Raw genomic sequence first — 14,544 nt, 5'->3', positions numbered from 1 at the left:
AGTAGCGCGTCATCCTTGGTTGAACAAAGCATCCGTCATGAAAGTGGTCCAGGAGGAGAGATGGGCTAGGGCTTTGCTCACGCCTGGAAGCTGGAGGGGGCGGACGATGCTGCAGTTTCCCCTTCTCAGCCCTGCTATAGTCCAGGACTTCAATCCGGGACCCCCTTCTCCCCCCCAAGCTGCCAAAACGGTTTGTTTTGTTCTTAAATTTTCGATTTTGTATCTTGGGAAGGAAAATTAGAGTTTAAAATGTTTCTCTGATGTTAGGAGTGCAGTAATGTCGACAAGCACCCTCGGTTAATTCCCAAATTCTTGAGATGCTTTCGATGCAACCTTCTGTGTTGCCTTCATGCTTAGACGGGTTTTGAGCTGAATATGACACGTCTCATTTAACACGTGGCCTAATTTATTTATCTGACATTAATTCTAATTTCACTAATTTCCAGATCTGATGAAGGCGGATTACAATACAAATACATAAATTCCACTCTGACACTCAATCATAGCATGAACATCCTCCAAACACACATCTGATTAGCGCTAACATTATTAAACTGTTTTATGTGCCGTTTTTATTCAACATGATCTTTATCAGCTTCCAGCGGGGCTGAAGAACAGCACAAAAAAAAGCAAGGGAAGCTTGTGATTCACTAGAGAAAAAGAAACACAGCAGAGACGCCAGGAGCAGCTGATAAGGAAACCAACAGAACAAAGAGGTGCAACTGGGAAGCCTGAGAAGCTCTGCAAAGGGGCAGCTGAGGAGGTGCCGAGGAGATATCAAAAGGAAGGTTATCCATTAAATTAAAGAACAATTAGAGAATAGAAATAAATCTACACAGGAGGAGGAGGAGGTGTAACGAATGCAGAGTAGAAAGAAAGTGAAGCTACGAACAGGAGCCCATGGAACAAATTCAAAAGCAATCCGGGCGGCCGCCGGTGCAGTGAGCTGGTAACGAGATGACTCGTTCAAGGTCAAAGGCCAGCAGGACTGGTGCCAGGAAAGGGACAGGGTCAGAGAGAAACAGGCAGGGGGAAACGAGAGAACGCAGGCCATCCCAGGAGCAATCAGAGGGGCTGGTAAGGAATTCCTTTCCCAGTTATAGCTACGCTGGGGAAAGTTATGGAGGAGAAGTAGGCGAGCAAGGTCGGACGGCCCACTGAGGAACCCACCCCCACCTGGGGAGCAGGGGGAGGTAAGCGAGAACCTTAGCGGGGCAGCAGAAGTCGATGACGCAAGGTCTCAGTGGAGGAAATCCACTGATGGTTTTAATTCTATTTACAAATCCTTAATTTGATTTTCTTAAAGCCTGGCAGGGGGACAGATGTCGAGCGCTGCCAGAATCTCTTGGGTCTCTCTCACAGGGGGTGAGCCCTCCTTCACCACACACTGGGCCCGTACCCTGGCGGCAGCAGCAGCTCTGGGATTCACGGCCCCTCACAGACGCTCTAGTCAGCTCTCCCTGCTCAGCCATTTCCACCTGGCAAAGAACGCATGAGATTAGTGGCGAGGAAGACGCGACGCGAACTGACCCTAAACTTTTATTTCTGCAACTTTCAAGCTAGAATCATCAAGATCAAGTACACACAACATAGTGTAAAACATACGAATACAACAATCCATACATGCTTCCTTCCTAGTTCCCAAAAAGAAGAGGGATCCAGATTAGAGAATGCAGGAGGAGGGACAGAAGAAAAAAACCGAGGATCCCATCCCAACAATGCAAACCCTTGGAATGAGAAGATGCTCAAAAGTCCAACCGTGACTCCTCCCACCCCGACTGAGAGCTAAACCCCATAACATTCCTGCACCAAGACGTAGACAGAAATCTCTTGTGTTATTCTACGAAGGTCTGGGGAAAGCCCGATTTTCTTTCCTCATAGAAAAGAGCCATTCGATGGCGGAAGCAGCCCCGGATTTAGGCACAAGTGACCTAAGCTACAGCTCCATGCCTCCGAATTCCTAAATTTCACCTTTTCTTGGTAATGCTATGGGGCTCAGCAAGTCCTAATCCAGCCCCACAGACAGCAGCAGAGAATCCCTGCCGGTGTCGTCACTCATAGCGCCTCGGGTATTTCAGGGAGGTCCAAATGTCCATGCAGAGATGACTTTCTACTTAACCTTCCCCCTGAGGGCTTCTCCACCTAACAAAAGGCAACTGCACACTGTGTTCATGGGGGTGACCTTCTCCAAGACCCGCTTCTTAAACACGAGAGATTTAGGGATGTTTACAAACCGCAGTTTCAGATACCTGGCTTGCATCTCCAACACTTCCAGTCTTGACCTGAAGCAGAGCCTGTAACACCTCAGACAGCTTTCCAGAATGCGCCACCACCTAAAAAGCCTCAATTCTGTACATTCATACATTTGAGATTAACCCTGCTATATCCTGGGAATATTTAAATTCTTTGTCTGAATTGCTCCAAAGCGACAGCAGCACATCTTATGGCCCCATGTAATAACTGCTGGCTTAACAAAGACGTCCTTCCTGGCTGCAGCCTGACTGAGTCGCCTGGGGTGCTCGTAAGAGGCCCGTGAAAATTACCTGGTAACAGCAGTATTGCGGCTATTTCCTGAAGTCTTTTTTCTTCAAAAGGCCCAGACAGGAAGTGACGTCGGAACCCGTGGGAGGAGCCGGAGAGTATAAAAATCATCTCTCTCCGGCGCAACGCCGCCGGCACAACGGCTAAGCCGCGCACGGCCAAGCGACAGCAGCACATCTTATGGCCCCATGTAATAACTGCTGGCTTAACAAAGACGTCCTTCCTGGCTGCAGCCTGACTGAGTCGCCTGGGGTGCTCGTAAGAGGCCCGTGAAAATTACCTGGTAACAGCAGTATTGCGGCTATTTCCTGAAGTCTTTTTTCTTCAAAAGGCCCAGACAGGAAGTGACGTCGGAACCCGTGGGAGGAGCCGGAGAGTATAAAAATCATCTCTCTCCGGCGCAACGCCGCTGCAGCCTGACTGAGTCGCCTGGGGTGCTCGTAAGAGGCCCGTGAAAATTACCTGGTAACAGCAGTATTGCGGCTATTTCCTGAAGTCTTTTTTCTTCAAAAGGCCCAGACAGGAAGTGACGTCGGAACCCGTGGGAGGAGCCGGAGAGTATAAAAATCATCTCTCTCCGGCGCAACGCCGCTGCAGCCTGACTGAGTCGCCTGGGGTGCTCGTAAGAGGCCCGTGAAAATTACCTGGTAACAGCAGTATTGCGGCTATTTCCTGAAGTCTTTTTTCTTCAAAAGGCCCAGACAGGAAGTGACGTCGGAACCCGTGGGAGGAGCCGGAGAGTATAAAAATCATCTCTCTCCGGCGCAACGCCGCCGGCACAACGGCTAAGCCGCGCACGGCCAAGGGGCGCGCGACTTTGCCCGACTTAGCCCGGGTTGGAACGGATTGGAACGGGACTCTGTCGGCTGCAACCAACACCTGAACCCCTTTAAAAGCTAAGTAACTGTTTATCTATACTGGGAATAATCGTTTGGGGCTCCTTGGTGTTCAGACTGCTTGGTTTTGCTATGCCTCATACTAAGAGGAAAGCAAAAATGAGGGAAACCTCAGTAACATCCACTTCTAGCAAGATGATCCAGCCCAGTATTAAGGATTGTTTCCAGGGATCTTCCACACCAACACCGGAAGCGGCCGCTTTAAGTGTAACCCAGGAGCAGGAGAAAAGCTTACAGGCCACAGAAATATCTTTGACGCCCGGTGCCCCAGTCAAGCCAGCTCCTCCCTTCAAAGGAGAGACAGATGCTGCTATTGCTGGCAGTATGGGAGACCATTCTTATGTGAATTACAAGGATATTTCCTTGTCAATAATTGAAGGGGAAAATGGGGCAGTAGTACAGTCTTGGGGGGGATGTGCTGCGGGATAATGGTAAAGAAATACCTATTATAATACCAACACAGTTTTCCATGGAAGAATTGGGAGCAATTATGGTAAATGTTCAGAAGTCTATAGTTAATTTAACTAAAACAGTACAAGAGGCTTTAAAAAGCAATTCTTCTTTAGAAGAAAAAGTAGTTAATTTGGAAAAACAGGTAAAATCTTCAGAAACACAGATGGGAGAAGTTCAAAGAGTACAAACGAACTTAATAAGATCACTGGGAGAGACTGAAGCAAGGATTGAGTTCCTAGACAATCAAAATAGGAAGTTCAACTTGAGATTGTTGAATTTCCCTAAAACACCCTTAGCACTCCCAGTGGACTTATTTAATAGTTACTTAAAGAATATTTTGAAGTATAATATTAGTAATATTCCTGTGTTATCAAAAATCTATTACCTTTATCAAACACAAACTGATAAAGAGAAAGATATACAAAATCAAAAAGATCCTGATTTAAACTTGACTGATTTCTTAGAAAAATCATATGAGGCTCGAATAGAAAGTAGAGCAACGTTATTAGTCCAGTTTACCTCTCTAAATGAGAGAGATACCGTACTAAAGTTGCATTTTAAACATCAGAAGCAAGAATTTTATGGATTCCCTATAAGGATTTACCCAGACGTTGCTCGAATGACTCAAAATAAACGGAAAAGCTTTCTATTATTAAGAAAAGAAGTGATTGATAGAGGAGCACAATTTGCTCTTAAGTATCCATGTAGATGTATTGTAAGGTATAAAGATAAAAGGTATAGCTTTACTAATCCTGATCAGCTTAAGAACCATCTAGATATTGCACCCCTTAAAGATCTATTAAAGGGGGATGAAAGTATTCAAATGGAAGAGGGAAATAGATAAGTAGAGGTAAATTTTATTTCTTATGTGAAGCTCCAATATTTAAATTAGCATGGGGTTCTAAATTTCCTTAAGATTACTTGGAAAGATGGAGGCTATGATGACACTGTTTAATATTTGTAATTGAATTTACTGTTGTTGAAAAGTTCTGTAATATGTGACATTGTAGCTCTCCATGTGTTGTGTATTTAAAATATGAATAATGCAATAAAAATAAAATTGAAGAAAAAAAAAAAAGACGTCCTTCCTTTCTTGAGAGGCTGCATCAGGAAGATGAAGAGGAGTTTTAGTCAAACAATCCAAGAGCTGATTCCTCCTGACATCCTCTAACCTCCACAGCAGTTCAGCAGCAGCAGAGCATCTACTCCCAGCCCAGGTGCTAGACTGCACAACTCCGCTTACTGTCAGTGCAGTGGATGCTACTCCCAGCCCAGGTGCTAGACTGCACAACTCCGCTTACTGTCAGTGCAGTGGCTGCTACTCCCAGCCCAGATGCTAGACTGCACAGCTCCGCTTACTGTCAGTGCAGTGGATGCTACTCCCAGCCCAGGTGCTAGACTGCATAGCTCTGCTTACTGTCAGTGCAGTGGATGCTACTCCCAGCCCAGGTGCTAGACTGCACAGCTCCGCTTACTGTCAGTGCAGTGGATGCTAATCCCAGCCCAGGTGCTAGACTGCACAACTCTGCTTACTGTCAGTGCAGTGGATGCTACTCCCAGCCCAGGTGCTAGACTGCACAACTCTGCTTACTGTCAGTGCAGTGGATGCTACTCCCAGCCCAGGTGCTAGACTGCACAACTCTGCTTACTGTCAGTGCAGTGGATGCTACTCCCAACCCAGGTGCTAGACTGCACAACTCTGCTTACTGTCAGTGCAGTGGATGCTACTCCCAGCCCAGGTGCTAGACTGCACAACTCTGCTTACTGTCAGTGCAGTGGATGCTACTCCCAGCCCAGGTGCTAGACTGCACAACTCTGCTTACTGTCAGTGCAGTGGATGCTACACCCAGCCCAGGTGCTAGACTGCACAACTCTGCTTACTGTCAGTGCAGTGGATGCTACTCCCAGCCCAGGTGCTAGACTGCACAACTCTGCTTACTGTCAGTGCAGTGGATGCTACTCCCAACCCAGGTGCTAGACTGCACAACTCTGCTTACTGTCAGTGCAGTGGATGCTACTCCCAGCCCAGGTGCTAGACTGCACAACTCTGCTTACTGTCAGTGCAGTGGATGCTACTCCCAGCCCAGGTGCTAGACTGCACAACTCTGCTTACTGTCAGTGCAGTGGATGCTACACCCAGCCCAGGTGCTAGACTGCACAACTCTGCTTACTGTCAGTGCAGTGGATGACTCAATACATCTCTTGGCCAGGTGCAAGGGATTCCTCTTGAGCAACAGGGCTGAGTGACTTCTTGTTCACATGTTCCAATTAAGGGGTCACTCCAACACCAAACCCAGTAGCAAATCTTGTTCCCACTGCTTCCACGCCAGTCCCATGGCTATCAAATCTGTCTATAGAGGTTACCAAACAGTTTATAGGGAGGGTGAAGGTTCAGGGGGGATAAACCTTCACCTTCTCTTTGTCCTTTTACCATCCCAGTGGAGAGGAAAACTTAATACAGACAAAAGGAAATCACAGCTTCTGTGGATGGATCAGAACTCTGTGTACCTGTTACATTCATGCTACAGCCATCGTGGATCCCATAAGTCCTTTCCTTTTATTTCAATATGATATAAAATGAAACAGTCCGAGCTGCTTGCAGAGCCTGCTCCCATTGCACTGTGTGTGTGTGTGTGTGTGTTAGCTTTGGTAACTAAACCAAGGGGAGGTCTTATCTACTTCTTATCTAGGCACCTTCGCCTTTAAGGGTAACCCCCGAGCAGGAGCAGGGCTGGACTCAGACAGAGCAGGCTAAAAGAGCACTGGGACTGGCCTGGCATCAGAGTCTTCTGCCTCCCCCTCGGGTTCTGGTGGCCGGCAGGATTTACAGGAGGGGCTAAAAGGCATCCAGTGCCGTCCACTAAGACAGAGAAAGAAAAGGGTGCACACAAAACTAGACAGAACAAAACCACAGGACAAACAAACATGGACCAGAACCAGAAGAGAGGGCCACGATACTAGGCCCAAATGCAGAACGAGGACTAGGACTAAGATACAAGAACTAATGGAGCCCACGACAAGGAGCAGAGTTAACTCCAAGTCCAAGCTGAGGCAAGGCTCTCTGCTTTTAAACTGTGGCAGTGCAGAATCATGGCCGCCAGCAGGAGCTCAGAGCCTTAGGGCATAGAGGACTGAGCAGTGGGGAACAGAGCGCACTGAGTGCCCCCAGACGTCTCACATCATAGAATTATAGAAATAGCTTATCTCTTCATCGATCGATAACTTTCCTTCCAGCCTTCATTCTGAGTAATGAAGAGATGTGAATGGATTCAGCCACTTGTAACGTCAACGCAGCCAACTAAACCTCTGTCACTGCAGCTGACCAAGAGGACACCCAAGCAGCAATCCCACCACAGCCGAGTCCCTGGTGTGGGGTAGTGACCCAGTGTGGTCAGAGAGCACTTAAGGTTGCCACATCTCAAAAATGATATAGTTGCAATGGAGAAGGTACAGAGAAGGGCAACCAAAATGATAAGGAGAATGGAACAGCTCCCCTATGAGGAAAGGCTGAAGAGGTTAGGGCTGTTCAGCTTGGAGAAGAGACGGCTGAGGGGGGATATGACAGAGATGTTTAAAATCATGAGAGGTCTAGAACGGGTAGATGTGAATCGGTTATTTACTCTTTCGGATAGTAGAAAGACTAGGGGGCACTCCATGAAGTTAGCATGGGGCACATTTAAAACTAATCGGAGAAAGTTCTTTTTTACTCAGCGCACAATTAAACTCTGGAATTTGTTGCCAGAGGATGTGGTTCGTGCAGTTAGTATAGCTGTGTTTAAAAAAGGATTGGATAAGTTCTTGGAGGAGAAGTCCATTACCTGCTATTAATTAAGTTGACTTAGAAAATAGCCACTGCCATTAGCAATGGTAACATGGAATAGACTTAGTTTTTGGGTACTTGCCAGGTTCTTATGGCCTGGATTGGCCACTGTTGGACACAGGATGCTGGGCTTGATGGACCCTTGGTCTGACCCAGTATGGCATGTTCTTATGACCATTCTTAAGGTGCAAATAGTCAGAGGATGGACTTCCCTTTAAGAAAACTCAGAATGAACCCTAGGACACTGAAGTCTGCTGCATGTGCACGTTACTGGTCTGCTCTGGCTGTGGCATCTTCTGAAGAGCAGTTTTCACTTTGAAATAGTCAAAATGATAAAAGCAAATCCTTAGTGGGAAAAAACCCTTCAGAAACTGCTCTGGCAGCCTCTGGTTCTGCAGGGTCTCTTCCAGCAATTTCATCCAGGCTGGGAGCTGCTCCTGGGAATAACAGTAGTGGAGAAGGGTGCGAGAGAACAAGGGCAAAATATTTGCTAGAATTGAATTTTCCACGTTTGTACCAATTGGTTCTTGTGCTAAATTTCTCTGCAGCTCCTGCATAATTATGTTTTATACATTGGGCTCATGTCATGCATAACATTTTTGCACCAGTAATTGATATTTTAAAATTGAATGAATAAAGTTTCAGGCATCGTTTATCCACCACTCTCTTTCTTTACCAATGCCTGCATTGCTCCTTTGTACCCATTCTTGAGGCTGAGACAATTCCTAGGCCACATTCTGCTAAAGGCCAAACCATCATCAACACCCTACCTCATTTCTTCTTCTGGCCTTTAACTGAAACTGTAATCTGTAAAAAGGTATAAATTAGATAAATAAATTGGGTGACACCTAATTTGCTGTTGCTACATTAGACAGTTTTATCTTTTGGCACTCGATGTGGGCAACATTCGCCTTCTTGCTGCTATGGTAAGGATGTGTTTTCTATCCTGCTGCTCTGTTTTAGATTTATATTTTACTGTGTTTGTTTTGTTAGCTCTATTTGTTTATTTCTTTGTATGTTATAGGTTGTCTATTTGTTTTTTGTTGATTGCTTAGTTTTATTATTCTTACTATTGTATTTGTTTTCATCGCTATCCTTTGTGTATTTTTGTTGTAAATTGCCTTGGGCTATCTCTGCAAACGTGTTTAAGAAATGTGATTAAATAACTAAAAGCAGGAAAGATCAAATCCATGAGCAGATTAGATGGAATTTGCAAGCAGAGTTTAAAAGCAATTAGGGAGAAAAAAAAATCACATAAATCCTCTGGTATTTCATTCCTCTCTTGGTAACTTCCAGCCTCTGCTCAGGCAAGAATTATTTCACACAGTCTTGTGCTGCAACACCATGGTGCTCACTATTACATACAAATAAAGAGACAAACAGCATAGCACAGAAAGTCCCAGACATCTTGCATAAGCCTGTATATGTGCACCCTCTTCTTCAGGATATGTATAGCTATACCTTGATGTCTACATTTTTTTGCTTTAACAAAAAATTAAGGTGTTTGCAACTTTTTAAAGACAGAAACAGAGAGAGAGGGAAGGAGGAACCTGCTAAGGAGAGAAGAGTGTGAAAGGAGGAAATGAGGAGAGAAATGGATGAAGTATTATTATCAGTTAAAAAATTGCAGAGCGAGTGTTAATCAAGTTTATCCTTGGAACGTGGCTGGCACTAGTAAAGCTGCTAATGAGAATGCAATAGATGATCTGACAAGTGAACATCAATTTTTACTGTGAACTCCCAGCGAACTCTAAAATTACAGGTCAGTTTCAAAAAGAGCATGTGTGCATGCATACACGCATGTATTTACATGCGAGTGAGGGTATGCTAGAAGTTTCAGTCATGCGTGCACTTACGCATGTATGTTTTAACATGCAACAACCGTGCGTAAGTATGCTCCTAATTTTAAGAGGATATTTGAGCACACCTCACATGCATGTGTCATCCATGGGTCCTTGTCGGCTTTAACGCGCACACGTCAGCAAATTTTAAAACACGCTCGAGCGAGGCACATTCCCAGTTTTCCAGTGAGTCCACCAGTTTGTCCAGTTAATAGGAAGGTCTTTCAGATCCCTCTGGTTCTTCATCCTGCCGGCTGCCCGGACCCCTCACCCTGTCCTATAAGTCCTAAAACTTGAGACCTTGTTCCTCATCGGGAGCAGCAGTAAAGCTAAGGGGATAGCGAGTGCACGTGCGAGTGCGAGTGCACGTGCGAGTGCGCGTGCACGTGCGCGCTGGGTTTCACTTTTAAGATTCAGACTTACATGCGTGGGTCTTGGTCCCGCCCATTCGCCGCCCCTTTTCTACTTCCTTCTTCCTCACGTTCCTCACGTACATATGCGCGTATTTTGCGGCTTTTTAAAATTCGCGCTGCTCGCGTGTGGCCCACATACACGCGCACGTGGGTAATTTTGCGCAGGCGGCGCTACTCAAATCATCTTGCTAATCCGTAAGGAATCTCTCCTGTTTTCTGCAGAGTGACTGATATCGCAGCCCTGCTCACCCTCCTCTTGTGCTGCAGCTCTGCCGAATGCTAGGAAGAGCTTTAAAAGCTCAAGAAATGCAAAGAATTCCCGCCACAAGCAGGACCTGAAGGATTCTTGGTATAGATTTCCTTTAATTGTTTTCTTGTTGCTGGATCTGATTTTAAAGATCCATGATGCCACAGTCACAAGGCCATCATTTACTATTGCTCCTTCGTCAGTTGATCGCCGGTGTGCACCCGACATTGTGTTCTGATAACCTTTCATGCCCTGCTGGGCACGTAGGGAATGACTCGATCTCTAAAATCATCATTCCAGCCTCCTTTTTTCAGACCAGGGGAGAACGTGACTGAATTAAGTGATCCAACACAGTGCTCCTGACAGCAAAAGCCCACTCACTAGGCTGATAATGTATTAACAATTTTGCAAAATGTTATTTACTGACTTTGAATGCGCCTATGTTCACATCAGGCGCTCCACGAATGGCATGGATTCGAAGGAAAAGATCTTGCTTGGGAATGGAGAGCGGTTGTAGAATTATTTTTATTTTATTTGTTTCCCTTCTGAGACGCTTACGCTTCTTTTACATCTCATGTATACTCTTACTGGCAGCTCTTTGCAAACAGGGAATTTAACTGGATTGCGAGTGCTCTGCGCAGCCTTCCTTCACTTCTGCGCACACATCTGTCTGCTCCGTGCTAGCAGCTCCTGCAGTGTCCCCTGGCTCAGGCAGACTCTTACTGCAGTGGCCCTGGGAAAATCCCCGCTTGGTTGGTTGCTGCCTGTTATCCTGGTATAGAGGAGGGGAGGAGCTAATGATGGGAGAGTAAGGGTCTCTCCCTTGCGATGGAAATATTGTGCCCGTCCAAACTGGTCTTGTAACACTTCTATGTGGGGTCTACGTTAAATAATATTTAGGAAGTGTGAATAGGACTCGGGACACCTCTGACCATGTCCAGGTAATTGCCTTCTTTGTAATTTTCTGTATTCTGGTACAACAGAACAGTGATAGAGCTGCGTCTTATGAGCCAAATCTGGTCGAATTAATAAATAAGTAGGATAGGATGTGATTTCGGTTCTGTGGTGTTATTTTGAGCTTCACGTGTTGTGTTTCCCTATTGGTTTGCCCCTTATCCCAGCAGGGGGCATTAGTACAGCTTATAGTTCCCTGTTCTAGAAGGTCAGATTTCTTCTTGATGAAGATTATTTCCGGCATTTTAGTTTCTTATTCTGCAGTGTTCTGTAGAACATGAGAGTGTTGTGGCTGGCTTGGCATCTTCAAGGACTCAACACGTCATGCAACAACCTCATCTGGGGAAGTTTTTTCACCGCTAGAGGCCCGAGGTCTCCCCATATGTGTTCTGTCAGAGCTGTAAGATTTGCTATGTTGGAGAGTTCACTTTTGCCTCTGCAGTGGGGATATTTCCGTTCAGAGAATAAACGATGCCAGCTTTTTTCTCTGCCTCATATGGAAGGTTCCTCCTGGCAGTCGGGAGAGCTTCTTGGCTCAGGAAGATGTGAGCTGGCCCAGTTGCCCCTGACGTTGCCAGCTTACCTGTTCTTGTTTAATGAGCACAGGGAGGATCTTTAGCTTTGCCAACAGGACTATAAATACTAAATAGCTTGTGAGCTGAATAAATATGTGTTTTTACTTTAATTACCATTGCCTGGACTATCTTTTTGGTTTTAGTGCTTCTGTCTTGCTTAAATAAAGACCAGATGCACCCCGTCAGGATCACATCACCACCTGGTTGCCCTCGTGCTTTGTATTCGTAATTCTACCTGGACCCAGAGCTCTGAAGAAATTGTCCAGCATGGCCTCAAGCTCAGAAAGAGGGTGATCCCATCATCACCATCATCACCATCGTTTATTTCATACTGTCCCCATCAAGAGAGCTCAAAGCATGTTACAGCAGATAGAGATATGCATCATGTCATATTTAGAATAACAGGAAAAACTGAATGAAAGGAGGGCCCATGGAATAATGGCCGTAGTGTAGATAGATGCATGGTGTCAGAGTGCAATGAGAGTTGCACACTCAGTGGGTGGTAGCAGCAGAGTGCAGTACCCGTCCCTCATTATAAGAAAATGTAAGGTCCAGGGAATGGTACTGACAGAGACTTGCATCTTAATTTACATTTTGAGGTGCAAACGCAGTGTTTTCAGTAATTTTCTGACGACAAGCACATTTGTTTAATGTCTGATGCCGGAGGGAAGGGAGTTCCACGTTGTCGGAAGGGACTGATCCTGAGAAGGTCCTGTCTCTGGTACTAGTCAAGGTGGGACCATTAGGTGTGCTTGTGGGATTGGCCGCAGAGAGTGGCACGGGATCTGGGGGGTGAGACAGAGGCTCAGCTAGAGCGGGGCACAGCTATGTAGGGTTTTAAAGGCCAGAATCAAGATTTTAAACTTTGTTCAATGAACTACTGGAAGCCAGATGTAGGGAGAAGCAGAGGGGAGAGATGAGGGGCAGAAGGATCCAGAAAAGGGATACTGAGCACTGTACATGGGGTACAGGGTGTGGGGGAGAACGTAGCAGAGGGTGAGAGGTGCATGTAGAGCAGGACAAAAAGCGGGAGATTCTGTGTCAACTATAAGATTGAAGGTTCGCCTATGGCACCGGCCCTGTGAGGGGTCTCAAACTTGAATTTTACTATGATTTTGCTAGCTCAGTTCCCTAGGATCTAAGACTGGAAACGCTGTCTGCTCACACCCAAATTCTGGATCTAGTTCGGGCTGATGTGCCCTTTTCTCCTTTGCACTGTGTATGTTTCGTGCGTTTAATGCAGATTCATGATTACAAGAGACGGTCACAGCAGGGGAACAGAGTCTATAAAAGGAATGCGCTTTGCCTGTAATTTTCCCTCTCTCTCGAGGTGCTGTGTTATTAGCTCCCTTGAGAGAGGCTTGTCTTTGTGACAGAGTTCAGCTATAGTCCTTGGTATTTTGCCCGCACTGAAGTCCTACTCGTGAGTTTATGACATCATAGCCCGTTGCCATAGGAATGAGTCAGGTGATGCAAGCTCAGCCTTGTGACCTCATTACTGCAAGAATCTCGCGACGTTTCCATAAATCCAGGCAATTAAGCACAACGGAGAGTTAATACATGCATTTATAGCCAGGGCTTCCAGTTTCTCGCAATTTCATGGCTGCAGCAATTGCCACATAATCACAGCAATTGGCTTCCTCCTCCCCCATTGCGGGATGCAGCTCCTCCAAAACTCCTCCAGCAGTGTGCAACTTGCACTCTTGCGCAATAAGAGATCACCAGCCCCACCGCGCTGGTGGAGAGAGGTGGAGGCCAGGGTCTGTGGGTTGGGGGGTGCGGGGGCATTGGACCGGGATGGAAGCTGATGTCGGTCTGGGCACTGTTGTATCTCAGTCATAACTATAATATTGGCAATACTATGCCTTTAGTTTCTCAGATCTCCAGCGAGCTGCAAGAGGTTGAAGATCAGAGAGCAGGAAGCAGATCATAGAGGTGGAGGCCGTTCATGATTGTTGAAGAAAACGTTAAAAATAAAGGAGATTATGGACAAGTCTTCTGTATGATCTCAAGTGGTGACCAGGAGTAACATATCTCAAACATGGCAAGGGTTATTGCATCAGTGTGGGTTCTCCTAGATCTAGTGAACGCTGGATGAAATGGATTGGCTGCTTTGAACTGTCCTCTTCAGGTGTTTCATGGGATTCACTGTGAAGATAATAACCCTTCTGTATTAATCCATGGAGCAGCCACACCTTGCGCATTCTCTGCATTTCTGGTCGCCCCCTCTCGAAAAAGTCATAGCTGAACTAGAAAACGTACAGAGAAGGGCAACCGCCAGGATTACAGAGAGAGAGCTTGCTCTGTATGAAGAAAGGCTACGCAGGCTGGAGAAGAGACATCAGAGAGCGGATATGACAGGAGTGATACAGCTAAACAGAGAGGGTTATTGAGAAGGAGCGGGATTAGGGATGGGCTTTGAAATGAACAGCTACAAGATATAAAACAAATGTAAAGTATTTTTCTCAGCTCCAACGCACAATGAAGGGAATTTGTTGCCAGAAAATATGGTTGAGTAGTATAACTGAGTTTAAAAAGGTTTGGACAAGTTTCTGAAGGACAGGTCTATAAATAATTATTAGCCAGACAGGCTTTGATTACTCTGAGACAGACCTTCTTACTGGGATTTGCTGGGTGCCTCCAGACTAGCCAGTCTGGCCACTGAGACAGGATGCCGGACTCCAGAGGCTTTTGGTCTAATCCACCAGGGCATGATTTAAATTCTCTCATCCTGAACCTTTCTATTGGCTTAAAACCTCTCTGTAAAGCCATAGGACTAGTAGCTGGATCATTTAAAACAGGGG

The 14,544-nt window shown here is 46.0% G+C and overlaps 1 protein-coding gene across 2 annotated transcripts in view; it reads right to left on the bottom strand.

The window, feature by feature from the left end:
- HTR4 (5-hydroxytryptamine receptor 4) overlaps positions 1-14,544 on the bottom strand; it is a 153,748-nt gene that overhangs the window by 108,209 nt on the left and 30,995 nt on the right. The gene's annotated exons all lie outside the window — the stretch shown is intronic.

The sequence above is a fragment of the Rhinatrema bivittatum genome, chromosome 18, assembly GCF_901001135.1.
Source record: "Rhinatrema bivittatum chromosome 18, aRhiBiv1.1, whole genome shotgun sequence".
Lineage (NCBI taxonomy): Eukaryota > Metazoa > Chordata > Amphibia > Gymnophiona > Rhinatrematidae > Rhinatrema > Rhinatrema bivittatum.
This window is presented reverse-complemented; position numbering and strand designations above follow the sequence as displayed.